The following is a 7,130-nucleotide window of genomic DNA, read 5'->3' on the forward strand; positions in this document are numbered from 1 at the left end:
TGCTGGGCTCTGGTCCTTGCTGCCTGCATGCTGGCATTTACTGGCCAAATTATCAGCCACAACAGGCCAATTTCCGATACAGTCAATTTGCTTTATATCAGTGCTGATTCGATACCAAACCGATGTATTGGTGTACCTCTAACAGAAAAAGGACCAGACCTTGAGGGAAATATTCCCAGCCCCATTTTCCAGACCCCTACCCTCACCAACAGTTCCCTAACCTTGCCCAACTCTTTATCTTAAGTAGAACCTACAAAATTTGCAATTTCACTGCTTTTGCAGATTCTGCGAAATCCAGGCAATGCCTGCAAAATCCAGGAGGGGGAGAAGGGGGAAAACTTACAGAAAAGAAAATACAGCAGCCCAGTGGGGCAGGTAAACAGGGACTGACCGCTTGAAGCACTGCAGGCAAGACAGCTGCCACTCATCATTGATTGGCTGCAAGGGCTGTCTGTCCTGTGGCCCCACAACCAGAGATGTGCGGGAGCCACAACGCTGTGCCTGCAAAATGGCTGCCCAGGCCCATGTCCTGCCTGTGAAATCTGGGGGACGGCCTCTGTGAATTAGGTAAGTCTCTAATCATAAGTAAATTTCCTGTTGATGAGCAAGCACCTAGCAGGACCCAGGCCTGCCTTAACAATAAATACAAGACATCTCTAGTGCCACAAATCAAAAGCCATGGATCATGTACATGTTTATGACCAGAATGTGATATACTTCATCCAGTGCACCAAATGCCCTCATGGTAATTGTGTGGGTAAAAGGAGGAGAAAAAAAAAACAACACCACCACCACAAAAAACCTACTAGGTACCAGAATGAATGCACACTGAAAAAGGTAAAGGAGAAAGACACTAAAACACAGGTAAGAAAAAAAAACACAAAAAAGTGGGGGGGGGCCAAAACACTCACTCCTCACCATGTGCACGCTCAAAGAAAAAGCTACTCAACACCCTTATATAAAAGAGGAGCTTCAGGACAGAAAATGATTAGCCTATTGAAAACTAAATACCAGGAACTTAACACAGACAATGACTTCATGGCCCATCATAATCTACCTCATATTCACTAACCTCTGCATTGCACAGGTGATAACCACCTGAACAATCCTGCTCCCTCTTCATTGAGTTTTTATTGAATCTCTCCTGCCTACTGGCTACCTAATTTCTCTTACACTGTTTTTGTTTACATACAGAGTTTTACAAAAGCTTATATTACATCTGCTACATCTTTCACCCCAGAGGCCTGAGGAAGGGTGCTTCAATACCCTAAAGCTTACCTATATCTATCCCAACCATACAGTTGGTCCAATAAAGATACCTCGCACATATTTCCTGGACCATCACAGCAACATCAGAATCAACCCTACCAAGGACAGATAAAACTTACTCCTCCTGGACTAGCTTGTTATTTTCCTTGGAAGAGGCCTTTCGCTATTATGAGCAGTATACATTGCAAGCTAAACTACTAATAAGTGGCTTCCGTTGAATATTCCCATTTCTAACTACATGCATATTGGGCCATCTGCCCAATAAGAAAGAAGACCAGAAACACTTGGCACTCAAATTCCTGGCAAACATTTCACCCCATTACATGTTCTTATGAGGTGTAAGACAGTATGAGAAGCAGATAACTATGAATTTGTATGGTTTGCACAATAAGAGTCTACATTCACTCAAAAAGGAGCTCCCTCACACATTAATAAAGCAATTGCAGTTTCCATGCAAATATTTATTTTAATATATTCCATAGATGGCTTACCATATAGTCCAACATACTGGCACAAGGAAAGAGGCAAACTTAGTTCTTCTTGAGTGACCATGACTTTTTACATTCTCTTCATGTTTAAAAACCCCCCTGCACATGTGCCTATACACATACACACACACAACAATCCACTTTCAAGAATCAGTGAGAAAAGCAAGAAAGTGAAATTCATGAAAATAAGTGCAATGCATAAACATATTAGTAGGAAGTGTTACCTGTTTAAAATTTAAAACCTGTCAGTCACCATACAGTGAACCCAGATAATCAGGCAAAACAATCATCATGTAGGACTATGTTAGATAGATCATCACCATGTTAGATCATCACTGTGCATCTTGAAATTCTAGTTCCAAATTTTCTACGAGTGACACTCGTGCATACACGCAAGAATCTTATGTATTTTGGCGTTTGATTTTTATCTTTTTAGACAGTATCTTCATACAAAACACAAAATGTTCCATCTTCATTTCTTTTAAGTGATGATAGACTTACAAAATCAGATTTGTCCAGATTACCCTACATAATAGAGACAGATTTTCTTTCAATGGAGGCTTGGAAGAAACACACCCAAGTTACGTTAATTACCTTCTATGCAGTGGCCCCTTCCTGGTACTCTGAGTGCAAGAGTCACTAAATTTCTCAAGTTACACAGAACATACTCCTTTACATCAGAGCTGTCCAACTGGTGGCCCAGGAGCGCCGCATGTGGTCTGCAAGGGGTTGATATGCTGCCCCAAAGATCCCACCAGTCTACCACTCCCCCGACATCCCTAGCACCTGCTGCAGCCAAGATCTCAGAGCAGGGGTAGGCAACATTTTTGGGCAGAATGCCAAAAAACACCTGCAACTGACTCAGAAAATGTTGGCGTGCTGAGGCAGACGGTGTGGGAACCACGAAGAGTCTGATCCTCGTCACGGCAGTGCAAACCCTTCCGCGCCATCCGCCCAGAGGCACACATGCCAAGCAAAATACCTTCGTGTGCCATACTCTGGCACCCATGCAGGGGGTTGCCTATCCTTGTCCCAGAGCTTCCCTTTTCCTTCCCGCTTCCAGCACCTGCCCCATGGGAAGGTGCAGCACAGCAGGCAAAGCCCAGGGCACAGATGATGAGCTGTCTGCTACAGCTGTGGGCCCTGTCTTTTACTGCTGCTGCTCCTGCTGGTGTGGCCTGCACAGGGTGACCGCTTTGAAATCCCAGAGAAGCCACATTACAATTTCAATCTAAAAAGACATGCAAAGAAAACTGCAATCTAAACAAGCATCTTCTCTGAAGCACCCAAGGTCTGTTGGGCTGCAGGAACCAAGCAGCAGGCCAACAGCATTATGAGGGCTGCCCTCAAGTTCATGGCCTGCTAAGTTTCTTCACAGGCCCCCGTGAAATGCCCCTAATTGTTCCCGAGCTGAAGGAGGCCGGCTGCCATGTTACTAGTGCAGGGCACTGCCCTTGGCTGACAGCAGCTTCAGCCCCACAAGGGAGCTGAGCGGCTCCTCCACTCAGCGCCAGGGCTGGCGACCCGGGGGCGGGGGCAGCTGTGCCCCACGCCGCGGCCTCCTGCTGCCCGGAGGTCGGGCAGGCCGCGGGGCTCCGACCGCGCCCGCCCCAGGCCCCGGCACACCCGTCGGGGCGAGGAAGGCCGCGGGGCCGGGGGCAGCTCGGCTCCCCCGCGACGAGGAGCAGGGCCGGGCGGGCAGGGGCAGGCCGGCCCCGACGCCCCCGCCCCGGAGGCCCGCGTGTCCTTGCGGGGGGCGGCACCGGCCGCGATCAAAGTTCGAGCGGGCCCGGCCCGGCCGCTCCCCCGGGCACGGGCCGCACCCCCGCGCGGGCGCGGGCACACACGGGCACGGACACGGAGACTGACCTGGCGGCGGGGAGGGAGGCGGGCGGCCGCGGGGGCCGCGCTGCTCAGAGGCACCGCAGACGGGAGAAGATTCCGGCCGGAGTTTAAAACAAAGAGGCGGAAATAGCCGAGCGGAGCCGAGCGGGGGCGCCGGGCGCATGCGCGCCCCGGTTCGCCGCGCGACTGAGGCGCTGCCGAGGCGGGGGAGGGGGTCTCCCCGCCCCCGTGCGCCCGGGGGGGCGGGGTGTCGCGTCGTTCCCTCAGTCAGCGCCGCCCCCAGCCGGGGGGGAGGTGATGAGGCGGGCAGTAATGAGGTAGGTGTAGGGTGACCACCTTTGTAAAATGTCCCGGTGGGACCCATGCCTCCCAAACCCCGCAGCATGGCCAGAGCAGAGTCGGGTGGGGGCAGGTGCGGGATGCCCGCTGCAGGCTCAGAGCTCCCCACCCTGCTGCCTTTTGCCCCAGGAGCCCAGCAGCAGCAAGGGGCGCAACTCCAAGCTGCTGCCACTGCTGCCAGGTGGGCAGGGGGCACACCGCCATGGTGGCCTGTGGGGAAGAGTAGCAGGGCAGGGAGCCCTGAGCCCACAGCAGGCAGCCTAGCATCCGCCTCCACCCTGTGCACAAACCTAAGGAGCACATACTCCACGTGCTCCCCTGGGTGGGGTGTGCAGCAGCAGGAGGGAGCCCCCCTCCCCCGCGAGTCATCCGTGACTCCATCCCACTCCCTGGCCTTATGCACTGCCCTAGCTGGGCAATATCCCCAGCCCCTCTCCCCCCCACCCCCCCACTTACCTGCAGGGAGCTTCTCTCCATGCTGTCCCACTGTTATTTCCAGCCACATGCATGCAGCACACTAGTGTCTGCGTCCCACTCCTAGCAGCCTCTTGCAGGCTGCAACACTGCCAGCCTGCAAGGGAAAACCCACCATTTCCCCTGGATACTTGCACGATGCTGCGAATCCCAGACAAATGCTGTCCCGGAGTCATGCAGCCTGGGACCGGGACTTGAGGTTCCCATTCTGGGACTGACCTGCCCAGTTAGGGACAGGTGTTCACTCTAGGCAGGTGCTGCAGGAGCAGATAGTGGGGGGTACACAGTAGATCAGGCAGTGCTGGAGCAGTAATGGGGCAGGCAGCTTGTCCTTTGCTGCCTGCCCCACTGCACTTACCACTGTGTGCCCTGCCTCCCACAGCCCCTCTTCCCCCTCCTAGCCACCTCTGATGCTACCAGCTCTAGGCTTGCTCTTCCCCTTCCCCCCTCTGCACTGCTTCTGCCTCCACTGACCTAGATCCTCCACCCACTTCACCCTGTCCTCCTCACCCACTCCTACCTCCCCCTTACCTTTGCTTCAGTGCCTGCAGGCTGCAGCCTGAGGGAGTTGATGGCTTGCAACCCTAATGGGGAGCTGATGGCCTCAGTAAGGAAACAACCCAGAGCGGGGTAGGCTTTTAGTCAGGAAACAGGACCTTGGATTTATGTCGAAATTTAAACTTTAGACTGATGGAACAGGTGTGGCTACTAGGGGTGAGGTAGAGGCCATAGAGGGCTACAGGTAGACTAAATAAGCCCATTTCCCTCAGCCTCTTGTCATAAGTAGGGACCTACCAAAATCACAATTTTGCAAAAATTGGACAATGCCTGCAAAATTTGGAGGAAAAAAAGAAGAAAAAAAAAACTTACTGAGAAAAACAGCAGTCCTCATAGCACGGCAGCCTGACTATACATCCTGCTTAGGGGGAAAGGGGAATCCTAGCCCTACCCTCCAGCATATCTACTACTCTCCTGAGCTTGGTATCATCCGCGAACTTGCTGAGGGTGCACTCCATCCCATCTTCCAGGTCATTGATGAAGATATTGAACAAAACCAGCCCCAGGATCAACCTCTAAGGCACTGTGCTTCATACTGGCCACCAACTAGACATAGAGCTATTGATTACTACCCTTTGAACCCAACGATCCAGCCAGTTTTCTATCCACCTTACCAGTGGCAACAGGGAACACCTTACCAGTGGCTCCCCCGTGCACCCCTTGAGAGCGCTGGTGCGCCCCCTGACAAGCTGCACTCCCCACTTAGGCGACGGACAGGGGAGAATGCCAGTGCCCCCCCTGCGAGCACCGGCCAGGGAGTGCAAACACTAAATGAAGCACCGCAACCACTTCCGGAAGTGCCATGATCACTTTCAGGACTGCAGCAGCCACTTCCTGGTCAGCAAGATTGGCCACGGGGACCCCCCGGTCAGCAAGATTGGCTGCAGGGGGACTCCTGCTCCGCCATTCACTAAGGGGGCACCAGTTGCCCATGCACCTTACAGTCCATTAATCCAACCAACCTGTACTTCCTCGGGTTGCTTGTGAGAATGTTATAGGAGACTGTATTAAAAGCTTTGCTAAAGTCAAGGTAGAGCACATGCACTGCTCCCCCCACATTCACAGGGCCAGGCATCTCATCAGAGAAGGCAATCAGGTTGATCAGGCATGACTTGGTAAATCCATGCCAAGTGTCTCTAATCATCCTCATGTTTTCCAAGTGCTTAGAAATGGAGTCCTTGGGCACATCTACATGCACTGTTAAATGTGATTTAGGCTTACTGCGCAGTAAAATACTGCAGACGAAGCTTTCCCCAGGAACACATGTACATACGCACATGGTTGAAAGCAGATTTGCTCTTTAGGGAGATCCAGGCCTGCTCCTTCCCTGCTTTGCCCCCTTACAGCAGCCAGGGGAAGCTGCAGGCTCTGGCTGCAGCTGCCTAGGTGCCAGGGGGGCTGCGGGGGGGGGCATGCAACAGGCTCAGCCTGGCAAGGGGCACTGTCTTGGGAGGCTGTGGCTGGTATGCCGTGGATGCTCCCTACCCTTCCCTCCACCACCACCCCCCCCAGGCAGTGGACAGGACACCATGTCTGCAAGGCACCTGCAGACCACCTCCTCCCACCCCACCCCCACCCCCGTAGGGCACCTGGGCAGCCATCGATGGACCCCAGGCCCACAAAGCAACCTCAAGACCACACATGCTACAGACACTTTGAAGCAATGATATTTCCCTCCCCAACAACTGACCCCACCCCTAAGGGTCTGATCTTGTGTGCACCACTGGCAGAGGCAGTGTATGCAGAGGGTGCTAGCCAAAGTTGGCGGCACCCTTAGAGGCACATCCCCGGTGGCAGCTGGCACTTCTCCCCTGATTGCCAGGAGAGAGATGCTCTTTGCAAGAGTTTCCAACATTTAGGGATGACATTCACTGTGCTGAGGGGTTGTGCAGCCCAACCTCAAAATCAGGGGTCATGTGTGCACAGATACCCAAGGACCATGGTAAGTTGACTGGGTGGCCCCTGCCACAGGTGGCTGCCAGCTAAACCTCCTGTCCCCACTCCCTCCACGGGGACAGGTGGCTCACTTGGCACTTGCCACAAGTAGCCTGTCTTCCCAGTCCTCTTCCCAAGCTGGGTAAGAGCTGGCTCCTGCCAGCAGCTGCCACGACAGCTCCGAACCAACTTCCTCTGCAAGCCAGGCAGTTTGCTTCTGCA

General features: G+C 53.4%; 1 protein-coding gene across 10 annotated transcripts in view; it reads right to left on the reverse strand.

The window, feature by feature from the left end:
• PCGF3 (polycomb group ring finger 3) overlaps positions 1 to 3,767 on the reverse strand; it is a 190,510-nt gene extending 186,743 nt beyond the window's left edge. For 4 of the 10 annotated variants that reach the window (XM_059724530.1, XM_019490676.2, XM_059724529.1 and 1 more), the window contains exon 1: positions 3,627 to 3,763. The gene's annotated coding sequence lies outside the window, so the exon portion shown is untranslated. Of the gene's footprint in view, positions 1 to 3,626 lie in introns of all 10 variants that reach the window. The other 6 variants (XM_059724533.1, XM_059724532.1, XM_059724527.1 and 3 more) reach the window with 5 other exon arrangements.
• Positions 3,768 to 7,130: the final 3,363 nt, after the last annotated feature.

The sequence above is a fragment of the Alligator mississippiensis genome, chromosome 3 (genome assembly GCF_030867095.1).
Source record: "Alligator mississippiensis isolate rAllMis1 chromosome 3, rAllMis1, whole genome shotgun sequence".
Taxonomy (NCBI): domain Eukaryota; kingdom Metazoa; phylum Chordata; order Crocodylia; family Alligatoridae; genus Alligator; species Alligator mississippiensis.